The following is a 21,095-nucleotide window of genomic DNA, read 5'->3' as shown; positions in this document are numbered from 1 at the left end:
AAAGCTGCAACTCCTCGAGGGTATTTCCACAAAAAGAAATCTGGAGGGTTTAAGTCAGACAAGCTCTCTTGCATAGTACAGGTACGCCTCTTCCTATCCATCTACGTGGAAAAGTTTGATTTAAATATTCTCTAACCGTAATCGAAAAATGAGCACCATCATGCTGGAACCACATTTACTGCCTTTGCTTTAAGGGAAAGTCATCAAAAAGATTGATTATTGTGTTTTGCAGAAAGTTTGGTAAAATAATAGGACCTAAAAACCTATCGCCTACAATGCGCATCCAAATATTTAATGAAAAACGTGTCTGATGTCCAGATTCCATTATTCCATGGGGATATTCATCGGCCCAAACCATGCGTATTGTGGAAACTAACAACTACATTCCATGTGAATTCGACCTCATCAGTAAAAAGAATAGTGGCAAGAAAACGATTGTCCAACGGCAAAAAACGAAACGTGCTTGAAGATCAACTGTTTTAAATTCTGTACTCGTAGTACATGGTACGGATAAACCAGTTCCTCGTGAAGGATTCTCCAAACAAGAGGAGCACTAATTCCTACCTCGGCTGATATTCTCCGTACACAAGTGCTAGAATATCTTTTTCTGCTCTAGGAGTAGATACCAACCTTGATCTTCCGGATAAACAGCATTGTCTGCTTAATGAACTGGTATCACGCAATCTTTGGTGAATTCTTGCAAAAATACGATGTAAAGGAATCTGGCGATTTGAATAAACTTCAGCATACAGTTTTCGCACTTCGGTGGCAATCCCATTAGCACGACCATACATAAAATGCATGTCAGTTAATTCTGCGTTGGAGTAAACTACCATAGCAAACGAAATGTTAGCTACCTATGATAAGAAAATCATACCTATGAAACCGGTTATTTGCGGACCCATATTTATTAAGATTTTTTTATTTATTTTGGTCTACACTATTACTTCTTTAAATATTTTACATTTTTCTTAACACCCTGTATATGCTAGTTGATATTTTGAAATGATTATTGTTTTTTTATTTAATTTTTGAAATCTAACAATTGGTTTACCAATTGCGGTTCAATTTTGAAAGCGTAACTTTAGTATCTCGAATTACTACCTATGCCCTGGGAAATTGAGGTTTCTCTTTGGTGAATCCACCCATTGTAATGTCACATGCCACAGATGTTACACTGGATATAACTCCATTCGCGTTACGAATGAATTCCGACAATAACGTTTCCAATCTGATTGTAGAATTCCCAATAACTCGACATGTGTGTATCACGAGAAGCTTTTGAACTTTGACCCGCTAATACCCCCATCGTGTCACAGGATGTGTGTGAGAGAATGCAAAATGTTGTTTGGGTATTCCAGAAAAGTAGAAACAAGTAACCTTTGAGAATAATCGATCTTCGTTTATCTTTGACAGAACTTACTATATATTCCGTTCATAAAACGTGTTTTGCTGAAAGGTTGAAATGGAAGGACTTGTGAGGTGATAAGATTTTTACTTGGAAACCATCCGGAAGAAGTTAGATAAAATTTTGTAAGGGTTTGTAGGTAATATTGAATTTTGCAACATCTTTTTAAATAGATCCTTGAAGTGAGAAAATCTTTTCATATTTATGTATTACCTCAGAAAGAGTGAAAAACGTTATTCTTGCAATACAAAAAATGTCTTTAGCATAAAAATGTAAAATTTAATTACTGCAAAGTAGGAGATAAAACATTAATTTTGTTTTATTTTGATCCATCGGAAGTATTCTTTGCTCCGAACAATTACCGTCATTTTAACTTGCGATTCGAGCGTAGTTTAACTTACCCTTTACAACAACGTTGACTTGAATAGCCTCGAAATGCGCCAGCGAAATTGGATAAATGCCAATTCGTTGCTCTCCAACTCGGGCAACAATTGTGTCTATAATTTGTATGGATCATCACTTGAATAATGGCCTTTTATAGTACTAATTAAAAAACATCCCCTGTTTTCTTATTTTACTAAAGAAAAAACCATAGCTCTCAGCAGAACCATATCTGTAGTGTTGGTTTAATTAAATATACTTCCGGATTTAAAAATGAATACTACAAAAGCTAATAATAAATTTTAATTTTCAAATAACAAATTTAAGTATAAAAGTTTGCGGGACAGTTTGAGCCGTCGATTAACGAATAATACTCCTGATGGTATTGCCAACGTTCGTTGGATACCATCTGGACAGATTTTACGGCCGCTAATTTTATTTTAGAAGTAATTTAAAGTTTTGCCTGTGTCGTCAATGAAAAACCTTGGGGAATGAAATTACACGCCTCGAAGTAAACTTCCTCGAATAACGACTTCGAACAAGTTCGGTTTAACCCTTCGCATCCTCGATTCGCACCCACATTTACTTAAATGTCTCATTTAACATCCGCAAAGAATTGTTAAACGCCGTAATAATGAATATCAATTTTCGAGAAATTTAATTCAAAAAAATTTAACATTATTTCTCCTTATAATTATTCAAGCTCCTTTCACCCTAAACACGTGCCGTTATCAAGGTCGAAGGTGCTATAGTATGCATATTCATAATTCGACCTCATTGAGATGTGACACATATGTATGAAACGTGGTGCGTCCCGCTGTGGTCGTCCACTTTTCAATTAGCTAATGAATAAATATGTGGCAAAATGTTGTGTTAGTATGACGACTGAGATTTTGATAAATTACAGAGCAGTACACCGAGCCTTATTTAGCAAAGAGCTTTCTGTTTTCGCACACCCATACTTTTTTAACATAACCCGTGTGATGAAACATGATGTAACGTTGCAAACTTTCACCTCTTTACTCTGCAAACAATTCTGCGCCCTCATTTAGGTCCTTGGATCTACGAGGGGATTCATCTCTTGTAAATATAAAGAGGCTTTGTTTGTATGCGCTGTGATCTCGGTTAGAACTTTTTGATATCGTAAAATTCGTAATTTTATCAAAGTTGAGCGAGTTATTATAACAACACTTTTATAACTCACCTAGGTTACGACCTTCATATCACTATGTAGGTTGGATAGTTATTACTATATAGAGCAGTTCCGATGGATCTTGGATCGAAAATAATCATTTGGGAAATCTGCATCTAAAAATAGAAAATAATCGTACTTTTAGTTGGTTAAATATGACTAAAAAATTCATGTTTTGTAAAGAAACATGGCAATTTCTATTTGTGGAATTTACTTGTTTCAACAAGATTATGTGCAGTGATTCGTTCCGAGAATATTGTACGAGTTCTGTTACATTTTTGATATCATTTTTATACAACTCAAATATATTATATTTCTAAATATAAAGAGTATGTTTTAGAAAGAATAATTGTGTAAGATTATCTACTTCACGCGAATATTAATATTAATTTTCACGATACGTTGTCACGAACTGTTTTCTCTCTAATGGATATAAGAAGAATTCCGCGATAGTTACGGTAACTCATAACTCACAACCGTTAGTAATGAGATTTATAAATATCAAGAAAGAAAATTTATTTTTGGATTTAGTTATTATACCATAACATAATTTCATTTTTAGATTAAATGAGATACTAGGTTTTCAACGAGAAGGAGTCAAGTGGTTCTCGAAATTTGCCTTAAGTTTCAACTGGAGATTACAAATAATAAAATGAGTATCAGAAAATGTTGGGAAGAATTAAGAGACTGTAATTCCACGAAAAGATAAAGTTTATAAAAGAGTAAGAACTCGCGCGAAAATAGCCACAAACCTCTGTGCAACAAATTTTTACCCATGTTTTACCACCTACTTTACTTACTATACAGCGTGTCCCGTATCTTCCGCATCAGAGCATTATACGGTTGTAGAATACATTATTCTGAAGCGATCTTTCTAATAAAAATTTTTCGAAATGTTTATAATAACCGCACGGGAACTGTTTAACGACGACCAATAACGGACAACTTTGATTCATCGAAAAAGTTCATTTCTCTTTCCATGACGAATCTATTGGTGAGTACACGTGGGAAACGAGTTATCATCGGCGTAGCGGACCGGCCGAGGGTGGCACCGATTACCTGAGTCTGATTTGCGATCTGCTGATTGGACGAAAAACAGTTCCTTTAAACAGTTCCCGTGCGGTTATTATAAACATTTCGAAAAAATTTTATTAGAAAGATCGCTTCAGAATAATGTATCCTACAACCGTATAATGCTCTGATGCGGAAGATACGGGACACGCTGTATAAGGTACTAATACGTATAAATTAAATACATCACTACAAATCCTGATCTTTTCTTCATGTTGTCCTGTTGATATGTTGATGTCTGCAGCGGCAAAATACAAAGAACCAATAAACTACCCTACACCTACAATCGCTTGATTTCGAATTTTCTGTTTTTCTTATATCTTCATGCATATTGATTGTGATCATAGACAACTAACGTTTTCTTTCTACTTTTGGAGTCTGCTACAAAGTAAACATTCTTGGAACTTGCCCAAAGAATTGAGACAACATATTTGCCTGTAGGATTTTGAATGCATTGAATATTTATCAATTTAAATTATCGGAAGCTTTTCTGGCTTTAAATATTTATTCTTTTGGACACATTCTCCGCCATTCATACATTTTCACAAAAATATTATTTGAAATTAAGAGTTTAATGCATGGATCAACGCTTTACACCGATGATAGGTGCCTTTAAAACTAAATTTATTGGTCTAACTTATAACGCCCGCCGATTTAAATAATCGCCTTTTGACGAGACCACGAAATTGTAATGAATCACTGCTAGATTGTGTCGATCTTGAAACCGGATATTATGCAATTAATTTTATCAGGATTGCCGCATTATCTTGTTTAGCACAAGTCGGACGAGAACTCTTTGCCGAGATTGATTAGTTGATCGATACGATCGCCGATTTCGAGCGTCTTAGGGTTTGCATCAGGAACCACGTTTTCAAGCCTATAATAACGACACGTATTAATCAATTTAAAAGATAACTTCAAAACACACCTAAATCGTACAGTACTTGTTATTTAAGAAATAAAGACAGAAATTGACTTCTACCTTTTGTGGAAGGAAGCTATCAGTTAAACCTCAACTATCATTTAAATGAACCTATCAATTTGTTAATGATCATTTAGGCATCCAAACAAAATTAATCTATTTAAAATTGCAGTTTTCTAAAAAAATATTCCCAACGATTATTAATTCCTCTTTACCTAATAAATTTGAAAGGTATTTAGAATCCATTTAAATGTAATGATTAATTATCATTCAAAGAGATACTTAGTTTAAGAACAAACGTGAATCAATTTGATGTTGAACTAAGTTCTTTAAATATCCTCTGGGCCGGATAGTATGAATCAGCTGTCGACAACTTTATTGCCCCTCAAAAAAACACAAGTACAACCAAAACGACCTCTCTTCTATCTTCTACCCACACCGTTTCCGGACCTTTTTACGTTCGTCTCTTTTCGATTTTACGGGAAAAACTCAATCCCCAACCGCTCGTAATGAGTTTTAAGGTGGCCATCTCCGGAAGCTACTTTTCTGGTAGGTGATAAAATCGACTAGGAAATTCAAATTGTCGAATAAGGTGGGGTCTTTGTGCAGAAAATCGAGTTAAATTTTCTTGCTTTTGTCAACTTTATGTGAAACTGGAAAGAAAATAAAATGGAAAACCAATTATTTTTAACTAGTTTGTGAAATTATATGTATAAAATGTATATTTCTATGCAGTATATATTAAATACAAGACCTTATAACCTATGAATTCAAAGGATACAACACAATGTTGGAGCACAAAGTAATAAATTAGAACAGAGTTTGGAAGCTGCAAAGTGCTGCGGTTAAATTTCGTATAACATTGGAACGGGGTAATTATGAAAGCTTCACTACAAGAAGTAATTCTAAAACTATGTTTACTGCGATTTGTTAGTACAATCTTGTGCAAATGTAACTTCATTTCTTAAATACAGTTAAAAGAACACGAAGAGTTTATGCTTTTAAATAAATTAAAGAACTAACTACATAGTAGAAATCTACGTTTAGTGTAAAATATGACCAGCTCAATATTAAAACTCTCCTAAATTGCAAGTCTGAATTGATTTTTTAATAAATCAAAAGTTTTCCAATCATATTGGTCTGTATAAAAAAAGGGTCCATTTTTTGTAAATATTCAATTTCGATCAAATATGCTTATACGGCAAAATCATTTTAATAATGTTTCTACGTTGTAATAAATGATGAGTATTTTTGCACAAATTGGGAATTTAAACTTTTATGAAAAAATTGTGCATAGCATCGGGTCATTACGACATAAACCGGATTTAGTAAAAAAATGCTTCAATATTATACATATATAGGACATAAATAAATTTCGATGATTCAGGTATTTATTTGAATAATACCTACGTGCATAACGCGAATACGCCCCCATTTTCTAATGTCTCATTCCTTTCCTGTTTGACATAACGTTGTAAAAGATGATATATTACGTAGGCGGAATCATCGTTATACATGCACGAATTTAAACCTCGTTGATGGGTTTAAGATGTGTTTAATTCAAATTTAGCTTTCTTATTACGTATTGAAGCGAGTGTGAACTCGTGTTGTTCGAGTTATGATTTGGAGTTTGCCGAATCCTTTAAGGAATTTGGGAGTGCAATTCGGGCAATTTCAGGCATTTCCCCATCTTTTCTATTATATAATACGCAATGAAATTTTTAAATAAATCAAATAGACAAAATGTAGCTGTTGTTATCTTTACTAGAATTTAGAGGACCAATTATGTCTAAAATATTGTGTAAAAAGCAATAATTCTTAAATTTTGCAATGGAAATCTAAAGGTATAATTAATACAACCTCTGACAATTTTTGAAGTTAATTGGCTACACTGATTCTTCTCTGGAACTTTAGGAACTTATGATATGGGTGATATCAGGCCGTTAGTTAGAATTTTAAGGGGTTTACTTCAGTACTGTTTTAATCTCTAAATAAAAGGCCTTTACGGATTTTTCCATTATTTCTTTGTTGAGATCTGTCGGCGTTTTAAAGTATTTTCTCCACTTAAGGATTTCTTTTCATTCCGAAAGCGTTTGCTTGTTTATCTCCTCACAGTACTACATTATCGATCCTCGAATTCAACCAGCAACTGCTATTTTTCTCTTTACGAAAGCACTATTTCTAAAGCGGTTAAGGTGACATCTACCCACAGAATAACCAGAAATGACACTGATCGATTCGTTTGATCTTATCGTGAGTTACCAAAGGGACAGAATAACCAGAAAAGACATTGGCGTATCCCGCCAAATTTTTACAACCAATAACAGCATACCTATTTTTAATAGATTTGTCTCTAGAACTAAATCTTTTTAATTATGATCATCTTTTACTGTAATTCGCGACGGTAATGAAAGCTATTACAGTACTCAAACGGGTGCTGTAATGACACTCTTTAGAGCATCCGATGCTGTAATGAGATTTTAGTAACATTTTATGGAACCAGTTCAAGTTGGTGACATTGGGTCATTAATTTTTCTAGTTGTCAATGTGACAGTGTTTGTCTATGGATGTTTAAACACATTGAACATTGAGCAATTTCTCTTATTTTGGGAGGTGTACATGAAACATTTTTATCAGGTGAATACGTTTTGTGTTTTGACAGTTTCTATTTGTCATTCAAATTTCTATTTTCAAATGTTACGTTGTTACCAACTGCTACATACCTATTTTCCTACATTGTCAAAATTTATTTTATTTTTGAGAAAAAAAAAAGATAAAAACGCGAATTACAAAAAATAGCATAAAAAACACGTTTTATAAGACTTAAAGCACTCATTCATTAAAAAACTCGTGGCTTCGCCACTCGTTTTTCAACTTGAATTCGTGCATTTCAAGCGTGTCTTACGAAACTTGTTTTTTAATATACTATTATATTGATGATCAACGTTACGAAGTGTTGTTAAGTCATAAGATGTTGATAAGAGCCTATCTATAATAAAGGCATTACCATTACAGAGTACGAAAGTAAAGCTGCAACCTTTATTACATCTTACAGCTGAGCGGAATCTGCGCAAAATACATTGGATATACAAATTGGGATTGCGATAGAACTTTGAAACAAAGTATGTATAAACAAAAATTTAATAATGACTTTTTTACGCCATTTATCTTATTCAAATTCATTTTCGGAGATGAAAATAGCTCATTAATGTGTGAATTTGTATAGAGTTATAATTAGCTAACCTTAAAACTGAGGCAACGGATTTGTTAACAGAATTGAATACTTTGTATGCTCAGCTTTTTAAAGAACAACCCAAGTGGTGGCTAAATGTGATTAATTTGTTAGTTTAAAATTGGGAGTGAATAATTTGGCTATAGTTGTTTCAGCAGAGTTGCTTTGGACAGAGCTTCTTTGGAAATGTCGATTGCCTGAACTTCCGACAATGCATTGCATCAGGGCTTTCTCTTTCAGATTTTTCTCCAATAGATAGTTCAGGTGTGTATTGAATTCTGCTACCATTAACATCCGCTACAACTTGCAGGAAAATGACGTCAATACTTTTCAAACTGTTGGTGGATATACTAATTTGAAAGAACTTGTCCTGCTTTTCCAAAAAAGCACTTTGTCGGATTTAGTACTCCCTTGATTATCTAAAAACGAGCCGCGGAAGCTTCAGGTCTTTTCCTGAGGTTGCAGTTACAAATATCATCTACACACACATATGGAAGCACTCTCGGTATCTCATCCATTAGTTATTTTCAGGTCTGTGCGGCATTACCAAGTGCAAATATACATTTTTTTTGGAAATTCGTGTAAACCGAAAAGGAGTCGTTAATACCATTTTAGATATAACTTCTTCCACAATCGGGATAAATTCAGCATAAGCGGGTATTTGTTCGGCACAGTTTCAGCATCTAGTCTACTTGGAGACCATTGATGTCCAAATACTTTTAGGAAAATAAATTAATTATGTCTTTCGCACAGAACTATTGTTTTCTCCACTCCCTTCCCTGATACGACATGCACAAAATATTTCACCTCCATATGAATACTTCCTCCACATTTTTTAACTAAGGACACATCTGCTGTATGGTTGTGAGTAATCAGGCATACCAGAACATTGCGTAGTTGTTCTTTGTTAGTAGTTTTAGCAATTTCTTGGCAACGTGATTAATTTTGATCTGATAAACTAATCAATTAAAGATTTTTCAAACTTTTGCTAACCAACAGTAGTGATCTCTAAAGTCACTCGATACTTTTAAATGAATTTTTTATTATAACCTGCGTAGATTGTGTGCGACACACCTTTTTAAAGTATCGTTTAGAATGCAATTAATATTGGATCATGTAGGTTACTAATTAAGGGTCTACCAAGGGTTGCAAACAATGGCTGACACGCCTCTTAAATGCAGTATTAATTGCATTCAGGGTGGAACCCTGTAACAAACAGCGCATTGGTCGAACTGCCTTGTAGTTTTACTTTTCGTAAAGAATAATTTTCTCCTTTCTTTTTATTCTTATACACATTATCGTTAATGATAATATTACGATTATCGGTAAAATTATAAAGCAAAGGAAAACCGTAAAATAAAATTTTCGTTTTAGTTACATTTGTAGTGAATTTAAAAAGCTGTCGCGATAACAATAGACGACTGCGTTTTAAAATTCAATTTGCAACCTTTGCGCAAACATAAAGCGTCCGAGTTTCCCAGATTTTGTATCGAGATTAAATCCCATTTCCAAGCCAGGACGAGTCTTTACAGATAACTGTATGTCAACTAAAGGCTTTTCAACGAATAAATATGTTTTCGATGTTCACATCTACATTAAACGAAAAAAAAACTGAAATATCTCATTTTTATACCATAATTTTTATTCCGCAACAACTTTAAACAGTTAAAAGAGACAAGATTAACTAAAGTGTGATGGAAATTTAATTGAAACTTTCCACGTCATACTTACTCAACTAGACGTTTCTATAAAAGATGAAGTTCACTGCATCGTTTATGATTTATATGACGTGTTTTCCGTTTTCGACATAAATCATGAACAGTACAATAAGAATTCTTCTGTTACATAAACGAGCTTTATAGGTTATGGAGAAATAAATTACGTCATATATCTTTAGTAACAAGTAACTAATAAACAACGATCGATAAGTAATTTTCAAGTTCAACTAAAGACATGTACATACACATCTATCATAGATAAATCGTTATTAATAGGTAGAATTAATATTCAAATAATATTGTAATTTTTATTGATGTTAAGAAAAGAAAAAAATTTTAATAGGGAACGTCGATAAATGATGTAATAAAAATGATATAGACCATCAATGAATCCATTACTAAGAAAATTGTAACTTAATACTAAACTAAGGATGATCTATAGGATTACGTAATTTTCCATAAGTGATGGGTGGCGTAAAATAAACTGTAAAAGAAGGGGATGAAGCGAAAAATAACGATTAATACAGTTGGATAGACGGCGATTTTAATTAGTTTGCTGAAATTGGGGTTAAAGTCAACAGTTTGCCATCGTGGGCAATTTTAAACGAAAATTATATCCGCCTCTATGGATAGTGTCTTTGGGAATGAGAACGTTCTCGCGATAATTAAAATTGCAATTACCATTAAAGGTATACTGATTTCGCGGGTTCTAGAATCAACCAGGGACCAATTGAAATTGGAGTTAACGTGAGGGCGAAGTCTGGCTCTCGCTACGTGAATATTTGAATTTTCTTGGAATACCAATTGGTTAAAAGTACGGTGAAAATTTACATAAAATTCGTTCTTATTTTATCTTTTATTCTTTTCGGTAGAAAATTTATTCAAAAAAATTTATTAATTAAATTGAGTAACAGTTTTTGTTTTAGAAATAATATTTATCGCGATTATTTTTATGTGCAGGTATTTTTATGCAAAAAAATTAATTTTGCGATATCTACCATATGGTATCGTTATTAATTGATGCAATTAACATTAGAGCATTTGGCCTTACTTCGCCAAGCTCGATTTCCCTTATCAATCTTATCTGATTGGGCGTTGAATATTTATGATTTTGTATTTGAGTCATGTCTGTCAATTTAATGCGTATCCTATTTCCTTTTGGAATTGACTAATATAATAGTAAACGATGGCTTTAGAGAGATAACATTTATCTAGTTTGTTCTAGAGTTATCTATTAGATATTAAACACGAATATCGTTTTTAATAAAATGTCATCTCGGTAATTTATAACACATCATTTCAAGTGCATTCCTTTTATTATCGTTAACATTACAAAATGATATAAGCCAAACAAAAAACATTATTGTTAATATTTTTTGACAAAACATCTAAAACGAAGGAAATCCCAATAAAACAACGGATGATTTAGATTTAGAAAAAGGTTTTCATAACTATTTCTATTTCTGAAAACGTCATGTTTTGAAAATTAGTTATCTAAAGGGATTGCAAATATGATCTAAACAAAGAGATAATATTAAAAGAATACAACTTAAAATTGAAAATTTTATCTATTCCTTTTTTTTTCTAAAGTAAATTTATGTGGCATTAATTACTGCGTTTTGTATGAAAATATTTATGAAACCGCCCAAAATTGTGTGTTTGTTTAATTAGAATATGTTAACATTCTTGAAAGATACTCAAGCTTAAATAATGTTTAACGACTGATATCTTTTGCTCAAGATAAAAACCAGTGAATATTTCTAAACTGATGACGACATGCTACTTGTACGTAGCAGAAATATAAATAACCTTTGGGGTAAACCTATTGTTCTCGACATTGTTTATTCACGAAAATTTATACAGGATATACGCACATAAATAAAACTATATCGAAGGCGGATATTTTCTTAATTTCCCGGGGAAATTTTGCACGAACTGTTAAATGACAGTGTAAAAAGGCCAAAAACTGAAGGGGTTGCATTAAAGTAATTTATTTAATTCAGAATCCGCAAAGTACCGATCGATAACCCTTTTAACACCTTTCAGGTACCTTCCATTAATTTTATTTTTCCCTTAAAAAAGCATCATAACATTTATTCATTACATTTCCTACTCTAAAACTTTTTATTTACAAACTAAATTAAATTTTCCAACCGTTATGATTCACTAATATTGGTATTTTTACTTTGTTTATTAACGTTGTAAACAAAGCCCAGCCGGCGGACTAAGAAACGTAAATTTAAATTAAAAGTGTTACTACAAGAGTGAATTATATTTGGTACACATGATCGAGTTTATTTTAATGAGAAGTACACATGAAAGATTTAAAACCATTATTTTTGAATGTATGTGTATTAAGCGTGTATTGTAGTAATTAAGAGGTTTATGTAAAATCGATGTTCAGTAATAAAATATTGATTGATTTGGTAAATGTAACGCAAAGCTCAGTTTCATTAAAATTTCAAAAGGATTAAGTTTCATGTGAAGAAGATTAATCATTTAAAGTTTGTGAGGTAAATGTTGGGATAAATTTAGAAATCGGTAATTTTGAAATAACTATAATAATGGGTTAGTTTCTGATATTTACGAAACATGTCGTTAAATTTTCTTTCTGACGCAAATAAAAGCAATAAATTTTTATTGGGAATTGCCATTATGTTGCGTCAGAAAATTGTTTGATTGTTACATTTTGTAAAAAATATCTTTTTGATATACAGGATGGTTCAACTTTTAATCGGAAAACTTTACTAGGACGTAGTACTTGCCAAAATAACACAAGTCTTTTGTATAAAGATAGGGTGATAAGGTGAGTCAAAAATTTATATTTTATCTTTTATTTCGGATATAAGTAATCAGGTCGAAGCAAATAATGGTCACGAGTGGTGTGCCACAGGGTTCATGTTTAGGACCTTTACTGTTTACGATCTTTGTGAATGAATTGCCAAATTTGTTCAAAAGTTCAATATTAATGTATGCCGACGATCTGAAGCTTTTCAGAACAATTGAATCGGACAATGAGTGTACCAGCTTGTAGAAAGACTTGATCAAGTTGTGTTCATGGTGCCAATCAAATGGGTTGTTATTGAACGTTGCAAAATGTCAAATCATGACTTATATAAATAAAAGAGAAGCTATTCATTATGATTATCGGCTAGAAGATACAAGTCTTGAACGTGTGTCTGAAGTTACGGATCTGTGGGTTTGGTTCGACAATAAACTGCTGCCCACAGCTACCCCATTACAATATTTAATCGTGATTTCGAGATCACAATATTATTTTATGGGTCGATGCCATGTGGTCTGCGTCAATTTCATTCCGTAAATAACATTACCAGGTTCAAACTCCACGGAAGTATAACGCAAATAATATTGTTTCTGGCTTACAGCGAATCTTAAAATTATCCATCTCTTAGGAAACAGTAAGAGAAAGATTTGTAATTTTTCTCACTTCAAAATTGATTAAATAGTAACTCAAGTATATAGAATCAAGTAAGAAACCATCTTTTCAGCAACATTTTTTCCACCAACGATATTATGTATAAGTCGTGGTAACCCCACGAGAGCATTCGATAAACCAAAAGACATCCGACTAAACATTGGTAAGCAATTGGTAAACACCTCGATTCTAAACAGTAAACATAGTGAACGTTTAGGTTAGCTAATCTCAATCAATGGAATCTATCTATTTTAAGGTTTTATATCTGACTCGTTTTTTATTAGTTTTTGTTAGTCATTCTACAGAAAGGAAAATATTGTACTTTTTGTATTATATCATTAATTTGGTCATAAATTCTTTCATACTAAAACGGTCAACCAGGAAGTTTACAAAATATATTCCATGTTTTTTCTTACGCATATCCTAAAGCTATAGATATTTTTTTGAAAATCATGTTGTACGCTGCACAAGTCGTTATAATCTTGAATAATTACCGGAAGAATTAAAATATCGCAAAACGTAATCGAATTACGTAAGAAGTAAAAAGTGGTTTATTTTTTTAATTAAAATCATAAACTTTAATCGTTAAGTACCACAAAAGTTAACATATGATCAATAACTCTATACAGGTACGTACACATCTAAGTAAAATAAACATTGTAAATTTAATGAGAGGATCGATAATTTTACGTATATTATCTGTTAAAATACCCACAATCGTTTCTGGGTAACTGCTTATTTCGAAGGAAAATAACTTTGGGTGTTTAGGCAGGTGCCAACACCTTGTTTTTAAGAGGAGTTTACTGCACCGAAAATTTACAAATATTATACTGTCAGCGAGATTTCTTTTAATCTTAGATCTCCTTGGTTTATTTCTAGAATTTACAAAATAAAACAAAAATTTCACACATTTTTCACGTAAAATTTTCAAGTTAAATCTGTTTAACAACAATAAATTTATTATGATTATTTTGATCGAATGATGTTTATTATTAAAGTAGAAAAGCGTTTACAATAAAATTTATGGTGCCACTCAAATGTTTATTTTATTGGGAGGAGATGGAATTTGGTCAAAAACGGATAAATGGCTCAATGTTTATTTATTGATTAATGAATTCACGATAATGGTAAATGAATGTACAACGTTATATTTATCGACGCAAATCGCTATTTGCTTAATTTAATTAGGTTTCATTTATTACGAATTTATTTAATTTTTTGAGTTTTAGTAGTTGTAATAAATTCTCTTTAATGTGAATTGCCATTCATAACGTTCTTGGTGTGATGACTAAAAAAAATTGCTTTGTTAAATTGCACGTTTAGCCACACAGGAATACTACAAAGGAATTATTTCTATGTAAACGTCAATCTATTTTTGAAGAGAAATGAGCTTTCAGTGTTTCCTGCTGCCTGCATGTTACTCGTTATGGTTACCTGACACGTAACAACACCAAATCAAACTAGACATATTTTACTCTGTAACATTCAAGCATTTCAGTGTTAAGCTTTTTTTATTGCATTAATTAAAACCTGGATGTAATGTTTTTATGTCATATTATTAATATTATCTGTTTAATACATCAGTATATTTAAATATACTGATGTATACTCATGGATAGAATCCAACTAGGGTTGTTCCCCAAGTAGCTCTATTCCATGTTTATAGATAAACTTGGGGTATTCCTCGAGTTTGTATCAGTATATTTTTATTGAACTAAAAGAAGAACTAACACTAGACCTAGAACTAGAAGCATTCGGGTTTAGCCGCACGTCTCTTAAGATGGCTAAACCCGAATGTTTCTAGTTCTAGGTCTAGTGTTAGTTCTAGTATTAGTGTTAACTCTAGTTTTAGTTGTTATTGAGCATTAGATTGTTGTATATTCTTATTGTAAACTTTCTAGTTCTTAGTTAGTTCTAGTTTTAATTGTTATTTAGCGCTGACGTCACGAACGGACCTTCGAGTTTCCTTCGACCTTCCCGCTCAATTTAAAGAAAAGTTATTAAATTTTTCCTAGAATTTAAAACAATTTACTTTAACGTTTCGAAACGATGTTTAGTCTATTACACTTTTTATATTCGTTTAATTTTATAAAACAAACACTACTAGTAATTTCCCCTAGGTTACTAAATGATGGTTTTTATGAAAAAGCGAGGAGTGGCGTTTCTTTCTATATTATTTTTCATTTTTGCCAGTAGCACCCTGCTCCGTTTCACGCGAAAAACGAATTTATTAAACGTCCGAGACACACCTGTAATTCTACCACCGCGGTGTTGTTGATCTCTAATGTCTGGGGAATAGTTGGATTTTTAACAAGAAAAGAACAAGATTTTATTCATTTTATTAAGATAAATTTATTAGGTATTAATCCAAATGAAATGATTGTCTACCTATAATAGAATGATAACGGTGAAGCGTGCGTTTAACATAATTTATTATCGAACATAAATTGCACTAAAATAGTAATAAACACACGTTTAATGAAGTTTTAATCGTAAACCGTAATTGCATCTGTTCGTGTTTATTTATGAAATTTGTTTTTAATACATTTACATTTTAAATAAGAGTTGTTTAAAATAACAATGATTTATCGCTATTTATATATTCTTTTAATGGAAACATTATTTCAAAGGACTGCATTGAACGTTTAGAGTTTCGTGCGATTTTCCCGCCCAAAGCTATTTCAACTGTGATTTATATCCCAACCAGGTTTTACTAAGTTACGATGTAGAATTGCAAGTTCTATATTTTGTGCTAAAAATTTACTGTTTCCAAATCGAATAAATATCACACTTATAACCCGTCGCATTTGCGCAATATATTTATTTGCTCTACTTAGATACGCTGTACGCATTTACTCGTTAAATATTTACGAGTCATTTTAGAAAATTAGAGATGCCACTTTTAGAATACGTTTACATATTTTAGTATTAATAATATTTCCTTGGATTAAACTAAGCATAGCCACAAAGGTTTCCCGTTTCATTATTACTAATTAATTATATCGCTATTAAATTAACATTTCCGTTACATGGCAATATAATTAATTACTAAAATAGAGGCATAGCGTTGTTAGGCATTATGTGATAATATGCAATGTAAGCCTATAGAATCCAAATGTGAGTGTTCCTTTTGCAAAACTGGCTTTTAATGAAAATTTAATGTAAAATTGCGAGTTGCATGTTTCGGTTTAATCGTGGCGCCGTTAAAGAAATTTATACCAGCATAAACTGGATGGAGACCGTACACTTTACATTGTCTTGTACTCGGTTGGTTTTATAGAATAAGCGTAATACAGATGCAAACGAGTTTTGAAACCAAACCAACCGTGTTTTATTGTTTTGTAACAAAAAAAATCAAAAAGTAAGGCAGGCAACAAAAAATAGTATAAACGATTCTTTTTTAATTTCAAAATTGAAAATAATAATAGCTCAAAAAATAGACGTCACAAAAGAATTATTTAAAAATATATCTATAAATTTTAAGTGTGTTTACAATTTCTTGTGATGGTTGAGAGGTCGTTGAAAATTCGTTAGAACTGTTAAACTTAACGATGTTTCTGTTAAAAAAATGTGCTGAAAATTAATCCAAACGATCTTACGATCTTTTCTTTTTTCTTTTAAAGAAGTGCTTCTAATTTTAAATTAAATTTCCGGTAATATTACTTTTTCAAAAAAAAAAACTTTTAATGAAACTAAGTTGATAGAAACTGTTCAAGCTGAAAGTGAGTTCATTCTTTGATCATCTTATTTTGAATATGTTATTAAATTATATAGTATAGCTTTCATACAAAAAAAGGTAAGCCAAAATGAGAACTTTTTGCGATTTTTCGTTTTTTGTTCTATTAATAAGTCAAGTTTGTGTTTTAAAGATGAAAATTAGTATTGTAACATTAGCTATGTATAAATGAACATATCTCAACCCTAAAGTTGTTAGAAAGTTTCTAGTTTTAGTTTCTTCAGAATATGAAAAGCATCCTTATATTCAGAATTGTCACACGATTGCTGAGACTAATTGTAAGTAAATTGAGAGATATCGCAATTTAGCACTACAAAAACAGTACAACTTTTTTAATTATTGATCCATCTTAATCAGCGTAGACAAATGAAATTTAAAAAAATACACATATAGACACCACTGCTCTAAGGACTATCTGAAGACTCCGCGATGCGCAAATACAACATCTTTTTTCAAGTTCTTCATCTACAAGAGTCTGAAATATTAATCGGATAATAATGTAGTACACTAAGGAGGACAGATGTACGAATAATGTGTTTGGCCAAACTACACCATCTTTTTGGTATCCAATACAACTAACTAGCTTGCTGTTAAAATAATTCGATAAACAATAAACCTTAAAATTTCTGTCATAAACTAAAAACATCGAAATAAGTACGTTCATCTATCGCATCATCGAGAACGTTTAAATTTTCTCATTTCCCAAACCCTAACTTTCCCCATTACTATAATATCAGTTCTGAAATCGTTCTGAACAATAATCCTTATGATCAACGTTATGGCAATTATAGATTGACCCGTTCACCTCTGAATTAACGTATATCAATATCGTTTCACAAATCCCGAATGTAAAGTCGATTTCCATCACTTTGGACATGGGTGTAAGTGAATGTTGAGATTCCACGATTAAAATCCGGTATTATACTGGATACTTTTCTACCATTTGAACCATTAACATGATCAAATGATGCTGATAATAAAAAATTTAATCTCTTCAAGATGCTCAAAGAAGGTGTTCATAACAATCTGATATACACCGATCAATCGGTCTAAGTACGTTGCTCAGCTTCAGTAAAGCCTTCATTGTAAATAAAAATGTTGAATTCATGCTGCAAAATAAGACCAAATCTCTCCAGTTGAAAGCATGCTTAAAGGTTCACACTAAACCAAAGCTAACTTACTACTAAATGTTAAATAAATCAAAAATGGACGAAACCAACTGTTTGGCAGAAAAGTTACTGAGAATTGGAACTCGTATCTTCGTAAACTGCCATTAAAACGTTGAAATCAACATCAAAAGTAAAATAATAATCAGGATTATCTGTCATCAACTTAGCCTTATCCAGACAACAGTATTAACTCTGTGAGCAGAAAATTCTTAAGACAACATAGATGTGGTGTTGTGTGCAACAATACAAAAGAATTCGCTGTAGTGGAAGGAAAATGTAGCGTGTTGAAAACTTCTTCGAGAACGACACGAAAAAATATCTTCTTCCGTAATTTTCAAACTTCCTAATTAAGAAACAAAAAACAATCAAAGCTACAGTCGTTATTCTCAAATTAAGGCAGTGTGAAAAGTAGACCCACAATGGACAAAATCGCATCTGTAATTATTCTGGCTTCTGTGAGATATTTCTTTAACGAAATCTGTCCTTGATAAGAAGTACCTCGATTGTCTAACAAACATCATTGTTGAGGAAATCTTTAGAAATGACTATAGCTATAGTAGTGAGATAATGTACAAGACGCTGAAAAAATAGTCACGGGACAGAAAAAATTTGCCGAATTGGCTTTCTACTTGCCAAACTAGAAAGTTGCATTACAACACCGTATTCATCCAGAATCGTTGCTGTTAAATTGCATAAATTGCGCTTACATTGTTGCCGCGTCCAACGAGCACTTTATGTTTCTCTGAGTTTATCGCTGCGACTGAAGTTTATTTTGAAAAGCTTAACAAATAATATTTTATAGACGTTCTTGAAACTTTATCTGCAGAATTACGCATCTACACTAAGGGGCAGCAATTAATACCAAATCTGACCAAACCTGATGACAATTCTCGGCTTTAAGCAATCCGAATAAATGGCAATGCCAGTAAATACAATTTATTTCTTTTATAATTTAAGAGAATATTTAGAGAAAGTTCACTAAATGTAGGTACACCTTATTTGTAATTGGGTGGGTTATCGAAGTTTGAAGTAGTTGAAGAGGAGAGCTGGAACAAGACTGGTAAGGCAAGCAATCTTATGAATGAAAAACCTTAATGAAAAAACCAACAAGCATTGAAAGTTTTATTAATAATATTATTCTCAGTCCAATTCCTTAGTAAAACTGCAAAACATCGAAGAGAATGAATGATATATTTGGGTTTAGAGAAATCCATTGTTTATGAGATTTAGGAAAGCTATAAAAATTGGCTGAGTTATGTGGCTCATTTCTTTCCTATATGGTGTGCGGAGTTCTTATTCAGTACCTTATACTTCAATACAGCATCAAGTTAACGTCAGTGACCACGATTAATGATTGAAATGGTGAGGCATCTTTCTTTTAAAATATAATATATATCGAACTAAGTCGAAAAAGTATTTTCCAGAACAACTAATTATTGAAGAAACAAAGAAACAACAAAGTAAAAAATAAATATAAATAATTTATACAACTTTATTAATTAAAACTGTTGCTTTATTTAAAAAATTTAAGCTAAGAATGAACACATCCTTACATTTTAGCACTAAATCCTAAATGAGGTCTGCAAATTCTGCTAATGAGTGCAAGCTGTGCCGCGGAAAATTGCCAAGAGTATGTATAAAAGAACAAACACTAATTTTTCTGAGTTTATTAAATCATTTCTTGTTAATTTTAATTTATATTTTATTCATAATTTTATGAATTATAATATTTTGATTATAATATTTTGATTATAATAGTAGGTACCATATTTTTATTGTGTTACTACTGGATATTGATTACATGTCAGTACTTTACCCACGTTAATAGCCCGGGTAATCAAGATAATATAATTTACCGCGATTCCTGTTAGATATGGAATAGCGATATGACGAAAATAAACCCTGTCAGTCATTGCAACAATTCGACCTTTTGCGTTTTCGCCAAAGTATAAATCAAAGCTTCCCGTTAGCGAATTAGGCTATTAATAGGTACGTGCAAATTGATTTGTCCGGATCATCTTTGATGTTTTATGTATTTTGCTCGAAAATATCCCTATTGAACACCATAAATGAAACGTACACGAACTTTTTTTTTATCTGTGTATATCAAACAGTCGAGTTTCTTTCATCACAACACAAAACGATTCATAAAACTAGTTCCTTTGAAATATTGAGAAAGAGTGAATAATTCAAAGATCTCTTTAGAGGAGTATATATGAAACATATCTTAGTAATAGTCGGATTATGCATCACAATGCACCATATATGATCTTCCAAGACTTCTCATCGAGTTGTTGTTTGTGCAAATATAATATTGCGTAGATATTAAACTTGGAAATTTGAGACAGTAAATTTATCTTTATAGGGGTTATATTTTTAATAGAGTTTTATTGTAAACAATAAAAACAAAAATCCTCCAAAAATAATAATTCTTACTTAAACTTTAAGATTAATTAATTTATTTATGAATTATTTAAACAACATATTTTTTTTAAATTTTAACTTACCATCAAGTATGGAAGGTAATCATGCGAACAATGGCTAAAATTCTTTTCTGAACACGAAAGTTTTTGTCAACTTTGTCCTTAAGAACTACTCGTTTCTGTCCACTACGGTATAAGACCGGAAGATCGTCAAGAATACCGCAGAAAATGATGTTAGCTTTGTAGAACGAATTTGACGAACTTTTAAGTTTTAACTTAAAAGTCACGAGCGTTAGCGTTTGCGTCGTTTTGTTCCGACGTCGTCCTCACGCCCGAAGGATTCAACGACGACTGAACGAAGCGTCGCGACGCTTCTGGTTTCTACCCCAACCAAAGAGACGCACTAA

At 32.0% G+C, this 21,095-nt stretch overlaps 1 protein-coding gene across 4 annotated transcripts in view; it reads right to left on the bottom strand.

Moving 5' to 3' along the window:
- Positions 1-21,020, bottom strand: part of LOC111426012 (probable G-protein coupled receptor No18) — a 51,125-nt gene extending 30,105 nt beyond the window's left edge. For 3 of the 4 annotated variants that reach the window (XM_023060341.2, XM_023060345.2, XM_023060344.2), the window contains exons 1-2: positions 20,773-21,020; positions 2,994-3,097 (exon numbers count right to left, since the gene is read on the bottom strand). The gene's annotated coding sequence lies outside the window, so the exon portion shown is untranslated. The remainder of the gene's footprint in view (positions 1-2,993; positions 3,098-20,772) is intronic. The other variant, XM_023060343.2, reaches the window with a different exon arrangement.
- Between the last annotated feature and the right edge of the window lie 75 nt (positions 21,021-21,095).

Source organism: Onthophagus taurus, chromosome 2, assembly GCF_036711975.1.
Source record: "Onthophagus taurus isolate NC chromosome 2, IU_Otau_3.0, whole genome shotgun sequence".
NCBI classification, from domain to species: Eukaryota; Metazoa; Arthropoda; class Insecta; order Coleoptera; family Scarabaeidae; genus Onthophagus; species Onthophagus taurus.
The sequence above is the reverse complement of the archived record's forward strand: the minus strand, read 5'-3'. Positions and strand labels throughout refer to the sequence as shown.